The following is a 13,760-nucleotide window of genomic DNA, read 5'->3' on the forward strand; positions in this document are numbered from 1 at the left end:
TCCTTTCCACCTTTCTGATTCCTTTGAAAGATTCCTTGAGGGGTAGAAAATTTGATTCTCACAGCAGAAAGGGTCTCTTTTTCAGTTCTGAGAAGTGTTTCTGTGACTTTTGGACCAAAGAGTGTCAAGCCATCATAAGAGTTGTTAAAGGACTACTTAAAATGTTTGCAAAGTCACAGAGCTGCATCCAGACGTATCTCAATGGTGATGCTGGTGCCTGCTGCTCTAGAAGCAACTTCAGTGGCATTAGAAATAAAGTAAATGGAGACACTGGGTAAGGACTGTAGGCTATCCAGCTGCAAGTCAACGGATTTCCTTTGTTCCACAGATAAGGATCCAAAGAGAGAGATTTGAAAATCTCCTTGGTCAAATCTTTCTGAAATGGTGATGTACCAGATAATTTAGCTCTGTCACAAAAAAGGTTGATAAAGCGTATATTTCCTTCCCAAACCTGTCCAATGCAAGAGACTCTCTGTTAGGTGGATGGACAGTAGAACTCTCTTCTTCCATTTCCTTTTTAGGAGCTGCTGCCACAATCATAATATCTACTGCAAGACCTTTTCTCCAAGGGACACGATCTTTTAGAGATGCAAGAAACTTGTCTGGCTTATGAGGGCTAGTTTCGGCAAAGTTTGGCTCCTTCCATCCCTATTTAGGTTCATAGGTTCATAGGTTTATACTAGGCTATCTGCCCGAGGGCATTTATAAGCCTAGCCCATTGTTTTGTGGCTTACGCCACCCCTTTAGTATGGGGAACTATACCCATTATTTTGCTGTGCCTCTGTCGAGCAGTGACACTGAGGTAATTCCTGGGGTATATCTGCGATCTCCCATCCATTGGTCAAGATTTCTCTTGAACAAGGCCAGCGAGGTGCTCTACCTCACATGTACCGGGATTTTGTTCCACAGCATAGGGAGTCTTTGGGTGATGAATCTATCTCTCCAGCACGGCCTATTAATAGCCGTGTCGAGGTTTAAGTCTCCGCCCTTGTGGCTCTGATGGATCTAGATTTTTGAGGTGAAGCATATTCATCAAATCTGGGTTTGACATGGCCTTGTATGTTAGGCAAAGGTCACCTCTGAGCAGCGTAAGCGACTGAATAGAGCTGGAGTTCTTTCAGTCGGGCAGCATAGGACAGATTTTTGAGACCCTTTATCCTTTTGGTGAGGAACTTTTGTGGCCTCTCCAGCTGCTGCAAGTGTCAGGTCAGATACATTCCGAATGGGGCATTGTACTCAATCATTGGTCTGATGAGTGATGAGTAAAGGGAGACTATGACCTCCCTTGATCTAGATGAGAATCCCTTCATGATAAGGTGGGCACTGTAGAAGGACTTCCTAACTACTTTAGCTACATGGGTGTCTAATGACAGACTACTATCAACCTGGGTCCCCAGGTCCCTGATAACTTCTTCTGTGCTCAGTGGATTGCCACCTATTTGGTAGCTAGGGGTAACCTTGTTTTTCCCGAAGGGTATGACTATGCATTTTTTGGCATTTAACTTTAGGCCGTGGCTCTGGCACCAGTTATCCGCTTCTGCGGGCCCCTTCTCAAGGATATCTGTGTCAGATGTGTTTTCTACAATGGCCAGTTTGCAGTCATCTGCAAACTTTGTCAGCCATAACCCTCCTGTGTTTGCTTGTACTGAAAAGTAGATGCCAAACAAGAGTGGGCCCAGGACTGAGCCCTGTGGGACACCACTTGTGACAGGCTTTGAGTCTGACATGGCGCCAGCAACTCTGACCCTGTGGGTTCTGTCACTCAGCCAGTTTGCAACCCATCTTGTGATGTATGGGTTAACATTTAAGCTGATGAGTTTTTCAATGATACCCGAGTGGGGTATTGTATCGAAGGCCTTAGCCAGATCGAGGTAGGCTGTATGGACTGCCTTTCCTCATCAATGGCTTTGGTGACTGTTTCAAAAAGTCAACCAAGTTTAAAAGGCATGATCTGCCTTTGACAAAGCCAAACTGGGTTGGATCCAAAGTCTGCAAATTCCCTATGTCTTTATTTATGAGGTCCATTATGATCCTCTCCATGGCTTTGCAGATAAGGCTTGTCAAGCTAATGGGCGGTAATTTCCAGGGTCTGTGGAGGCACCGCCTTTGTGAAGTGGGACCACAGTTGCAGTGCGCCACTCCTGGCATATCCAGAGGTAAGACTTTGATTAAACAGCTGTCCTAGCTGTGGGTTTAATTCTCATTGAGTTCGTGGAGCACACAGCCGGGACACCATCGGGTCCCATGGATGCTGTGTTTTTTGCTTTGGAGAGAGCAGTTCTCACTTGGGCTGGAGATGTTTGGGGGCTGCACTCATTTGGTATAGATATCTCTCCTTTGGGGAGAAGTTTGCACTGAACCTGTCAGCCAGTATGTTGGCAATGTCTGTAGGATCAGTAATCTTCACATCATTTTGAACTAGTTCTGAGCATATCTGGGAGTTTCCTCCTAGGTTTCTAACATAGCTAAAGAAGGCCTTATGATTGTCTTTTGAGTCTTTAGCTATTTTTCTCTCAAATTTGCTTTGGATGATTTTATGAGAGCTCTTAGTTTTTTACTTATAGTGATCAAGGGTGTCTTACCTTTTAAGGATTTTGCTCTATCTTGTAGTAGCTTCCTCCTTTTGTTGTAGAGTTTGTTTATGGCTGGGGTCCACCAGACTGGACACTTGCCTTTGGTACAAAGAGTCTTTGTTTTGCTTGGGATTGCCTTATCCATGCAGTCCTGCAGGTGCTGGTAGAAGGCGTTTGTAAGTGATTCAGCGGCTTGAGTATTGTTTTCCGCCGGCTCGGGGGCCTGAAAGGAGACCACACTAGTCTTGGAGGTGAGTCTATTTGGAGGTGAGGTCCATCATCTCATCAGAGATAGAAACCACCCAAGTAGTAGATGGGCCAGAACCAAAAGCATCTAGGAACACTTAACTCCTCTTGAGAAGGTGTTTCTGTAGACCACCCCCTTTCAGTTTGAGTAGTTCTAGTATTTTTCAGAATGTAACATCCTCGAGGGGGGATTTGGAGGAGCCTTCCCCTTCACTGACGACAGTGTCTTCAATCAGTGATTCCTGGGGGAATCAATGTGTCTCCTTTTACACTTGTGCTTCCTATGCATCTCCTGAGTGGGATTAGCTGTGTGACTTGATGGGATGATCCACTGTTCTGGAGGTGTGATGGTCATGAGTTCGAAATAGGGTGCAGGTGTACTTTTGTGCATGTCAGGATGGCCGAGTGATCTAAGGCACCAGACAGAAGGATTAACCTTCTTCCACAGTTCATGGGAATTCTGGTCTCCGCATGAAGGTGTGGGTTCAAATCCTACTTCTGACAGGTGTTTTTTTTTTAGAGACTAAGTACATGCTTCATTCCAGCAGAGTGGAGAACTGCCATTGCACAAAGGTGGTGCCACTACTAACCCTGGAAACTATTGCCCCATTTGATTGACAAGTCTGATCTGTAAAGCCATGGAGTGTATTAATATGGATCTCATAAACAAGGACATAGGCAATCTCCAAGCACTTTACCCCACCCCTTCAGATTCATCAAGGGCAGATCTTGCATGTTGAACCCTGGTTGACTTTGAGACTGTCGCCAAGGCCATGGATGAGGGAAAGTCAATATATACAGCTTACCTTGACTTGGCCAAGGCCTGTGACACAATCCCTCACTCAGGCATCATCAAAACGCTAACACAGCTTGGTGAAAATCCCTGTCATCAGGTGGGTGGACAACTGGCTCACCGACAGGACCCTCAGGGTCAAAATAGTCACCTTCACCTCCGATAGCAGACCTGTCAATAGTGGAGTTCCCCGGTGATCTGTCCTGGGACCCCTACTCTTTGGCATCTACTTCTTAGAGGTCCAGGCAAAGACAAAAGGCCTGTGGCTGACCAAGTTTGCGGACGACTGTAAGTTAGGTGCTGTTATCGACTCCTCATATGGTGTTAACATACTGCAAGAGGGTCTCACAGCAACTGATGACTGGTGCCAAAGTCATGGCCTCAAGCTAAACACAAAAAAAAAAAAACGTATCATACCATTTGGCAGAAGCACTGCCCCTACTGATTACCACATCAAAGGCAACCCCCTAAACACACAACCTGTGGTGAGAGACCTGGGTACTCTTTTTGATGATAATCTTACATTCAACCATCATGCAGCGGCAGTGGTCAGAAAAGCCTCTTACTTGGTTCATCTCTTAAGTAAAGGTATTGCATCCAGAAAAAAAAAAGGAGGATGTTCTTTGTGTTTCACTTTTGCAGAGATCACCTGTAGGTTTTCCCTGCTGTGGTAGCCCTTGGCCGGCCCGAATACCAGTGTTGGTGTTTTTCTGCTTTGGCTGCTGTTGCTTGTAGACTGACGTCAGTTCATCAGTGCTATAAAGCAAGGGAGCGGACGCCATTACATCAGTTTTTCTTGCTGTGGAGCCCATAGCAGAAGCAGTTAGCAAGTGTGCCAGTGGGTCGCTACCAGAGCTCGGACTACAGATGAAAACATGTAAAGCTAAGTACCCCATTGGGGATCCTTTTTTCTTGCACTAACTGATGTCCGAAAAGGTTGACAATTGTATCGCCTGTGGAAAGCAGATCCCACACCTATACTTCCATTCATACTGCATCACTTGTTTAGGCCCAGACAACGATGTCCCCCTGATGTTCATCGTGCATACAGCTGCAGTAATCACAGATGGGTTCTCTGCCATCAGGCGGGTCCTCGGTCGTCCGAATTCCAAAGTCTAGGTCCGGCGTCAGTTGTCGCTTTCTCTCCTGACGTCAGTGAGGCCGGAGTATATAAGACACAGCCGACGCCATGATGTCCTTCAAGGATGCATCTGCAGTCCTTACAAATGGGTTGTCCTGTCGTCAGGCAGCCCCTCGGTCGGCCGGATTCCAAAGTCTGGGTCTGGCCTCGGCTGGTGTCGCACTTCACCCGACGTCATAGCTGCAGTTATTCGGGTATAAAGGCATCAGCCGACGCCATTTTCCTCAGTCTTTCTTGCCGCGGCGCTCAAGCAGAAGCTGTTCAAGTGCCGGTCGGTCAGAACCAGAGATTACTACTACCGAATACTACCAAGACTTCTAAAAGCTAAGTTACCCGCTGGGGACTCTTTCTTGCCTCAGCCGATGTCAGAAAAAGTGAATAACTGTTTAACTTGTGGGAAACAAATACCTCATAAAGATTTCCACTCTTACTGCTTACCCTGTTTAGGCCCAGACCACGATGTAGCAGCTTGTCTAGCCTGTGCTTCTTTAACCGCGGACGCTTAGACGCCTGTCTGAATTTGCTGAGGAGTTTTTGGCTCAATTTTGCTTATATTATGCCGCCGGATCCTCCGACTCACGCAAATGTCTAAAAGCGCAAGGAAAAGGACCGACATCATGTCCACGGCCGGAATAAACCGCGGTTAAGCCAACCGCGAGTGTCTCGGTTTCGGCTAAAACCGAGCAAGCGTTTCTTCCTTCAGCCGAAAACCTACCTTCTACCGAGGCCTCTTCCAACCTGGTGGAATCTGCTTCAGAAATCCCACCTGCTGTTGCAGTTTCTCAGGAATTATCTGACACTATTCCCTTGGATATTTCAACCCCTGCACGTGGAGCTGCTAGGCCACCTGCAGCCATGTCCATTAAGGCCTTTGCCAGGGCTAAAGCAGCTAAAGCTACTAAGACTGTGCCTGCTAAGACCCCCTCTCACAGGCCCAGCTCTAGTTCTCAAATGCTTAGTTTAGCAGAGGATCTCATTTCTTTAATCCGGGGATCCCAACCTCAACCAGACAGGGCCTCTCAGCCTCCTCCAGAGAAGAGGCCTAGAGCAGAGCCCCTCAGCCACTTTCTACAGATGATTCCTCTGATGATTCAGATGATTCGGACCCTCCAGAGGCTCCTTTTCTCCTTATGAAGATTCTGATGCTGAAGAGTCCATCCCTTCTGCCTCTCCGCCTGAGGAATTTTCCTTTGGGGAAACCTTGCATGCTATGAGGGAACAATTTCAGTGGCAGGGCCAGGATTTTTCAGACTCCAGAAAAGGCTTAGAACCTTTCTGCATTTGCCACAACATAGGCCTTTAGCCATACCTCCAGTTCTTTCTGTTGTAGATGATGTATTTAATGATGCTTGTACTGCTCCTGATTCTCTACCTCCGCCCCTGCTAAGCCTGATAGATACTACAGGGTCCCGGACACACATTACCATTTGTATAAGGCTCCTTTTGCAGATCCCGAGACTATCTCCCAAGGACCTAAGGCTGTAGCAGCTACTCTGCTAAGAACCCTCCCTCAGAAAGGGAATCCAGATCCTTAGAGAGATGGGGTAAAAAAGTTTACACTTCTGCTACTCTTTCAGCTAGGGCCTTGAACTGTCAATTCCACATGATCCAGTATCAAGAGTTTATGCTAGACCAGTTAACCAAAAAACTGTCCTCTGATGAATTATTAGACAAAAAATCTGTTCAGGAAATGGTACATAACATTCAGCAAGTCAGTAACCATTCCTTAAAATGCGGCTATGATGCACTGGAGGCTTCCTTTAGATCAGCCATGACTGGCACAGTTATCAGAAGGCATGCATGGTTAAAAGAGCAGGCCTTACCAGACCATGTCAAGTCCAAACTATTAGATGCACCTATGGATAAGATCAATTTGTTTGGCTCTCCTGCACAACAGGTGCTGAAGAAGATGGAAGAGAAGGCAAAATCTGTCCAAACAGTAAAAGATTGCTTATAGGTCCAACCGCCAAGGTTTAGCAGGAATTGGCCCTCCAAGAATTGGTCCTTTCCAGACTCATCCAGAGCTCAGAGGGGCAGGAATAGGCGTTCAAGAGGCAGAAACCAATCCAGGGGTGCCTACAGGGGACGCCAGTGGCAGAGTAACAACCAGCGAAGTACAGCCATGGACACAGCCACCACCACAACTACAGGACAATCACAGTGACTTGGCTCTGGCACCGCCTACAAGGGAGCAACTAGAAGCACCTTTAGGCGGGAAGCTAGCCTTATTTTCAATAAACTGGCATTACATCACAAGAGACAAGTGGATTTTACAGACAATAGACCAAGGCTACAGGTTTCACTTCCATACTCTACCAGGGAAGAGAGGAATGCCAAACCTACCTCCAAATCAAAAGGCAGAAGCTCTAAAACAAATATCCCAATTATTAAAGATGAGAGCTGTGGAAAAGGTACCATCTATGGAGCAAGGAAAGGGATTTTACTCCAGACTCTTCCTGGTACCAAGAAAAGAAAGCAAATGGAGACCTATTCTCGACCTGTCCACTTTAAACACATTCCTCATTGTTCCAAAATTCAAAATGCTGACTCTACAGCAGCTTCTTCCCATGCTGGACAAGGAGTCTTGGCTGGTAACTCTAGATCTCAAGGAGCCATACCTGCACGTCCCCATACGACCAAATTGCAGAAGATTCCTCAGATTTCTTGCAGGATCAGAGCATTATCAATTCTCAGCATTGCCCTTTGGCTTATCTACTGCGCCCAGAGTGTTCACGAAATGCCTGGCATCAGTAATTGCTCATTGCAGGCTTCAGGGAATCCAAATCTACCCCTACCTGGACGACTGCCTGATACAAGCGGACGACAAAAACAAGCTAGCAGAAGACTTACAAAGGGTCATTTACCTGCTACAAGCCCTGGGATACACAGTCAATATAAAAAAGTCAAGGCTGATACCATCCCAAAGAATAACCTTTTGGGTGCAGAGTTGGACACATCAAAGCAAATGGCATTCCTAACAGTAGAAAAACAGGAGCAGCTACCTCTCTACTTCTTGGCATTAACAAAGCAGAACCATCTGACAGCAAGAAAAGTACTGCAAGCCTTGGGCTTCATGGCATCCTGCATAATATTGGTTCCTCATGCCAGACTGCATATGAGAAAACTACAGTGGTACCCAAGGAATTTATGGTCTCAACACAAGCACAGCTTAGAAACCCAGATTCCAGTTATTCCATGCCTGAAGCAAGAATTCCTATGGTGGGCTCAGGCTTGTCAAACACAGGATTGCCCTTTCACATTACTCAACCAAGCCAAACCATCACGACGGACGCCTCAGACCTCGGTTGGGGGGCCCACATGCTGGACAAGTGCATACAAGGCTTATGGACTCAAGACCAGCTGCACCTACACATAAGTCTAAAGGAAATGCTGGCAGTAAAACTGGCAATTCAGGCATTCAGACCATTTCTTCAACAAGGTCAATTGATGATAAGGACAGACAACACCACAGTTATGTGGTACATCAACAAACAGGGAGGCACACATTCGTATCCTCTTTGCCGGATGGCACTGGACTTCTGGAATGTGGCCCTGAGCTACAATATTCAGTTAAAAGCAATTTTTGTACCAGGAAAAGAAAACATTCTGGCAGACATATTAAGCAGGGCTACCACGGATGCCCACGAATGGATGCTGCATCCGGACATCTTCAAAACCATTACAAGAAAATGGGGGCTTCCAGAAATAGACTTATTTGCATCCCCACGCAATCACCAGCTAAAGAAATTCTGCACAAGGACGTACCACCCACTTGCTTGGAAGGTGGACTCCTATCCTTCAGTTGGAAACCCTGACAGCATATGCATTCCCACCACTTCCTTTGATGCACAAGGTGCTATTGAAGATCAAAGAGGACCGTCCAAGGATCATTCTGATAGCTCCAGACTGGCCAAGGCAACATTGGTACCCATTACTGAGGAGCATGTCTCTGGAACAAATATGGCCACTACCCCTGGTTCCCTTGCTGTTAACACAGAACAACTATAACAATCTGCATCCAAACCTGAAAACTCTGCAGCTGAATGCCTGGAACATTGCATAAGACCAATTAACCCAAATTTATCCCAAAGGGTTAAAGACATTATCCTTGAGGCTCGCAGACCCTCAACAAGAAAAATTATTCAGCAAAATGGAAAAGATATCTCATTTGGAGTACTGAAAAAGGAGAAGATGTGTCACTGGTAAACATAGCCAACATCCTGGAATACTTGGCAGAGCTCTTCCACACAGGCCTGTCCTATTCCTCCATCAAGATTCATGCATCAGCTATTTCAGCAGAATACGACTTGGATCCTCCTGTCTTCTCACATCCTCTGCTCAGACAGTTTCTGAGAGGAATTAAAAATGTAAAGCCTCCTAGGAAGCCACCATTGCCAGCATGGGACTTGAACTTTGTGCTAGAAAAATTGACACTCCCTCCTTTCAACCAGCAGCAACAGCAGAATTACAATACTTATCATGGAAGACTGCTTTCCTGCTGGCAATCACTTCAGCAAGAAGGGTATCTGAACTTCAGGCATTAATGGCAGTACAACCCTTCCTGATCTTCCATCAAGATAGTGTCCATGAGAACAAATCCTTCCTTTATGCCTAAGGTGGTCTCCAGAGTTTCTTTAAATCAGGCTATCCACCTACCTACATTCTTCCCCAACCCACAGAACAGGGGAGAAAGACTGCTGCATACCTTGGATGTACATAGACAATTACGCTACTACCTGGACAGACCAAGGGCAATAGAAAAACTGACCAGCTACTGGTAGCATATGCAACAGGAAGGGAAGGAAAAGCAATTTCAAAACAGACAATCTCCAAGTGGATAGGAAATTGCATCATATTTTGTTACTCCTACCATGGAAAGAAAACTCCAGAGAACATCAGGCCTCACTCTACAAGGGCTACAGCCACTACCACTGCCTTCTTACGAGGAGTGGCTACCAAGGACATTTTAGAGGCTGCTACTTGGAGCTCCGTGCATACATTTGCCAAGCATTATAATTTGCCTTTATACTCTAGATCCCGAGCAGGTTTTGCCACTGCTGTTTTACAAGGGATACTAACTACACCATAACTTTATTTTTCCTCCTCCCCCAGTTTGGCTATGGTATTCTACCCATTTGTAAGGACTGCAGATGCATCCTTGAAGGACATAGTACAGTTTTGTACCTACCATAAATGTAGATGTCCGATAGGAATGCATCTGCAGTGAGGATTACCCACCCGCCTTCCCCTCTGTGGTGCTCCTAGGGTATTTGCCCATCTTATAGCTAGCTGGGGGAATCTATTATGGTGTATTTGTTTGTATATATGTACATACATGCTTATTTTTTGTGTTTGCTCTCTACTATTTGGAGTCATTGGCATTTATCCAAATTTAGCCTTCCAAGAGGGCACCTGGCATCTGGGGCAAGAAACACTGAGGAAAATGGCGTCGGCTGATGCCTTTATACCCGAATAACTGCAGCTATGACTTCGGGTGAAGTGCGACACCAGCCGAGGCCAGACCCAGACTTTGGAATCCGGCCGACAGGGCTGCCTGACGACAGGACAACCCATTTGTAAGGACTGCAGATGCATTCCTATCGGACATCTACATTTATGGTAGGTACAAAACTGTACTTTCTTCAGTCTTTTTTGCCACGCGGTGCCCGAAGCAAAGCAGTTCAAAGTGCCGGTCGGCCAGCTCCTGAATTACGAAAATTGGAAACCAAGTCTTCATTAAAGCTAAGTACCCCGTTGGGGAAACTTTTCTTGCCTCAGACCGATGTCAGAAAAAGTTAATAATTGTATTTCTTGTGGGAAGCAAATACCGCATAAGGATTTTTCCCTCTGCATACCTTGTTTAGGCCCAGACCACGACGTCTCGGACTGTCGCTTTTGCGCTACTTTCAATAAATGCACTATTAAGCGTCGGGCGGAGTTCGCCCAACACTTTTTTGGTAAAGCCTTTGATTATAAAATGTTGTCGGAGACTCCGACTACCGTTTTGTCCAAAAAACGCAAGGACAAGGACAGACACGCGAGGCCCGCGGTCCCCACCGACACCACGCCAAAACCGGCTACACGTGGTCCGGTTCTCAGCGAGATGCCTTTGCAGTCCCTGACTACCGACGACACTCCTTTGGTGGTGTCTTCTGTAACCGAGACCGCAGGTACCTCGGCCCTTTCCCAGACTACAACCACTGAAGGCACTGTGTGTGTTGAGCCTCCTTATGTGGACAGGTCCACTTCCACCCAGGGTGTCTTTAGACCCTCATCTTCCTTTTCTATTAAGGCCTTCACTAAATCCAAATCAGCCAGGCATGCCAAGAGGCCTGTTGCACAGGGCCCATCTCCAGGCCCCATGCCTAAAAAACAGATGCTTAAAATGGCTGAGGATTTAATTACTCTTATCAGGGGTTCTCAGCCCCCTCCAGACAAGAGACCCAGAGTGGAGGAAGATTCTCCCTCTTCTGATCAGGGCTCCATTTTATCAGAACATTCTGATGTAGAGGAACACTCTTACTCCCCTTTTGAAGATTCGGATGCAGAGCAGTCCATTCCTTCTGTATCTCCTCCTGAGGATTTTTCCTTTGGGGAAACCTTGCACACTTTGAGGGAACACTTCCATTGGGAAGGCCAAGACTTTTCCGATTCCAAGAAAAGACTTAGGGAATTTATTTTGTTACCTCAACACAGACCTCTGGCTATGCCTCCTGTCTTGGATATACTTGATGATGTTTATTCGGAGGCTTGCCTTAACCCGGATTCCCTGCCTCCTGCACCAGTCAAACCTGATAGGTACTACAGAGATGTTCTTCATCTCACATTGCTGCAGTCCTAACATATGGGTAGTCCGCTGTCCTCGGTCGGCCCGAATACCAAAGTATTAGGCTGACGTCGGTCATGGGTGCTCAGATCTGACATCAGAGCGTCAGGGTATTAAAGCACATGACCGACGTCATATCCTCAGTCTTTTTTGCCGCATGGTCCGATGCAGAAGCAGCGTTTGCAAGTGCCGTTCGGCGTTCTGAAATTTTCGTATTCTGAGTTTCAGACCGATACCAAGTTGGGCTAAGTACCCCGTTGGGGAATATTTTTGTTTTTTCTGCCTCTCCTCCCCAAGGTACTCTTGAAGGTCAGACAAGACAAGCCCTCCATGATTCTAATAGCTCCAGATTGGCCTCGACAGCACTGGTACCCTCTGCTGAGGAGTTTAGTAAGGGAGCCTCCATGGCCTTTGCCTTCGATTCCGCACCTTTTGTCTCAGGAGGGCAATCATTTCCTCAATGTCAGGATTCAGTCCCTGCATCTAACAGCCTGGCATATTCTGTTCTAGAACCTGGAGGGTCGCAGCTTCCACAACAAGTTTTGAATGTTATTTTGGAGGCCAGAAGGCCTAGTACAAGGAAAGTTTATGCTGATAAATGGAGGAGATTTTTAATTTGGAGCAAAACAAAGAGCTTTGATGTTTCCAGGCCTGATTTAAGTGTTTCTCTTCAATATCTTACAGAATTATTAGACAAGGGTTTGTCTTTCTCCTCTATAAAAGTTCATGCTGCAGCCATTTCTGCTCACTATGACTGTGACCCTCCATTATTCTCTCATCCTTTGTTTAAGCAATTTCTTAGAGGGGCAAAGAACATAAGACCCCCACGTAGAGCTCCTACTCCAGCCTGGGATCTCAATTTTGTGTTGGAAAACTTACTTTACCTCCTTTTGAACCTGCAGCTACTGCTGAGTTGAAGTTTTTGTCTTGGAAGACTGCTTTTTTGTTGGCCAATTACGTCTGCTAGAAGGGTTTCTGAATTACAGGCTCTTATGGCAGTTGAACCTTTCCTAATTTTTCATAAGGATAGGGTATCTCTGCATTAACCCTACTTTTATGCCTAAAGTGGTTTCAAATGTGGCCTTGAACCAATCAATTCATTTGCCTACTTTTTATGCAGATCCCCAAAATAAAGGGGAGAAAATTTTGCACACTTTGGATATTCACAGGCAGTTGCGTTATTATTTGAGCAGGACTAAAGGGTTCAGACAGTCTCAGCAGTTGTTTGTTTCTTTTGCTTTGGGTTCTCAGGGGAAACCTGTTTCAAAACAAACTATTTCTAAGTGGATTGGCTTTTGTATTGCTTTTTGTTATTCTCATCATTGTAAGGAGATTCCGGCTGGAATCAGACCTCACTCCACTAGGGCTACTGCCACTTCTACAGCTTTTTTAAGGGGAGTAGCTACTAAAGATATTTTGGAAGCAGCTACTTGGAGTTCAGTGCATACTTTTTCTAAACATTACCACCTTCCTCTTTATTCCAAATCTAGGGCTGGATTTGCCACTGCAATTTTACAGGGCATTTTGGCAGCCCCCAATGCTTTATGATTTTGCCAGCCTCCCTTTACCTCTGCTTTGGGATTCACCCATATGTTAGGACTGCAGCAATGTGAGATGAAGAACATAGTACAGTTTTGTACCTACCATAAATGTAGATGTTCGAAGATCCACATTGCTGCAGTCCAATTTACCCTCCCTCCTTCCCCTCTGTAGTTTGGAATGGTGGTATGGTTTGGGTGGTAGCTGTTATTTGTACATGCCTTTTGGGAAGTATTCTATTTTTGGCTGTGGCCTTTCTTTTTAGGGCCTTCTGACATCTGGGGCAAGAAAAGACTGAGGATATGACGTCGGTCATGCGCTTTAATACCCTGACGCTCTGATGTCAGATCTGAGCGCCCATGACCGACGTCAGCCTAATACTTTGGTATTCGGGCCGACCGAGGACAGCGGACTACCCATATGTTAGGACTGCAGCAATGTGGATCTTCGAACATCTACATTTATGGTAGGTACAAAACTGTACTTTCCTAACTCTCACCAATTTCTCTACAAAAGCCATAATGCTGACCCTGAAGTCATTTCTCAAGGCCCCAAGGGATTGAAGGCCTCTACTGCTAAGAATCCACTTCCTGCTGAAAGAGAGTCAAGATCCTTAGAAAGGTGGGGAAAAAAGGTATATAC

General features: G+C 46.0%; 1 protein-coding gene across 1 annotated transcript in view; it reads right to left on the reverse strand.

The window, feature by feature from the left end:
• The window catches only part of STX18 (syntaxin 18), a 1,377,880-nt gene that overhangs the window by 742,087 nt on the left and 622,033 nt on the right, over positions 1-13,760 (reverse strand). The gene's annotated exons all lie outside the window — the stretch shown is intronic.

The sequence above is a fragment of the Protopterus annectens genome, chromosome 2.part1 (genome assembly GCF_019279795.1).
Source record: "Protopterus annectens isolate FY-2018-M chromosome 2.part1, PAN1.0, whole genome shotgun sequence".
NCBI classification, from domain to species: Eukaryota; Metazoa; Chordata; order Ceratodontiformes; family Protopteridae; genus Protopterus; species Protopterus annectens.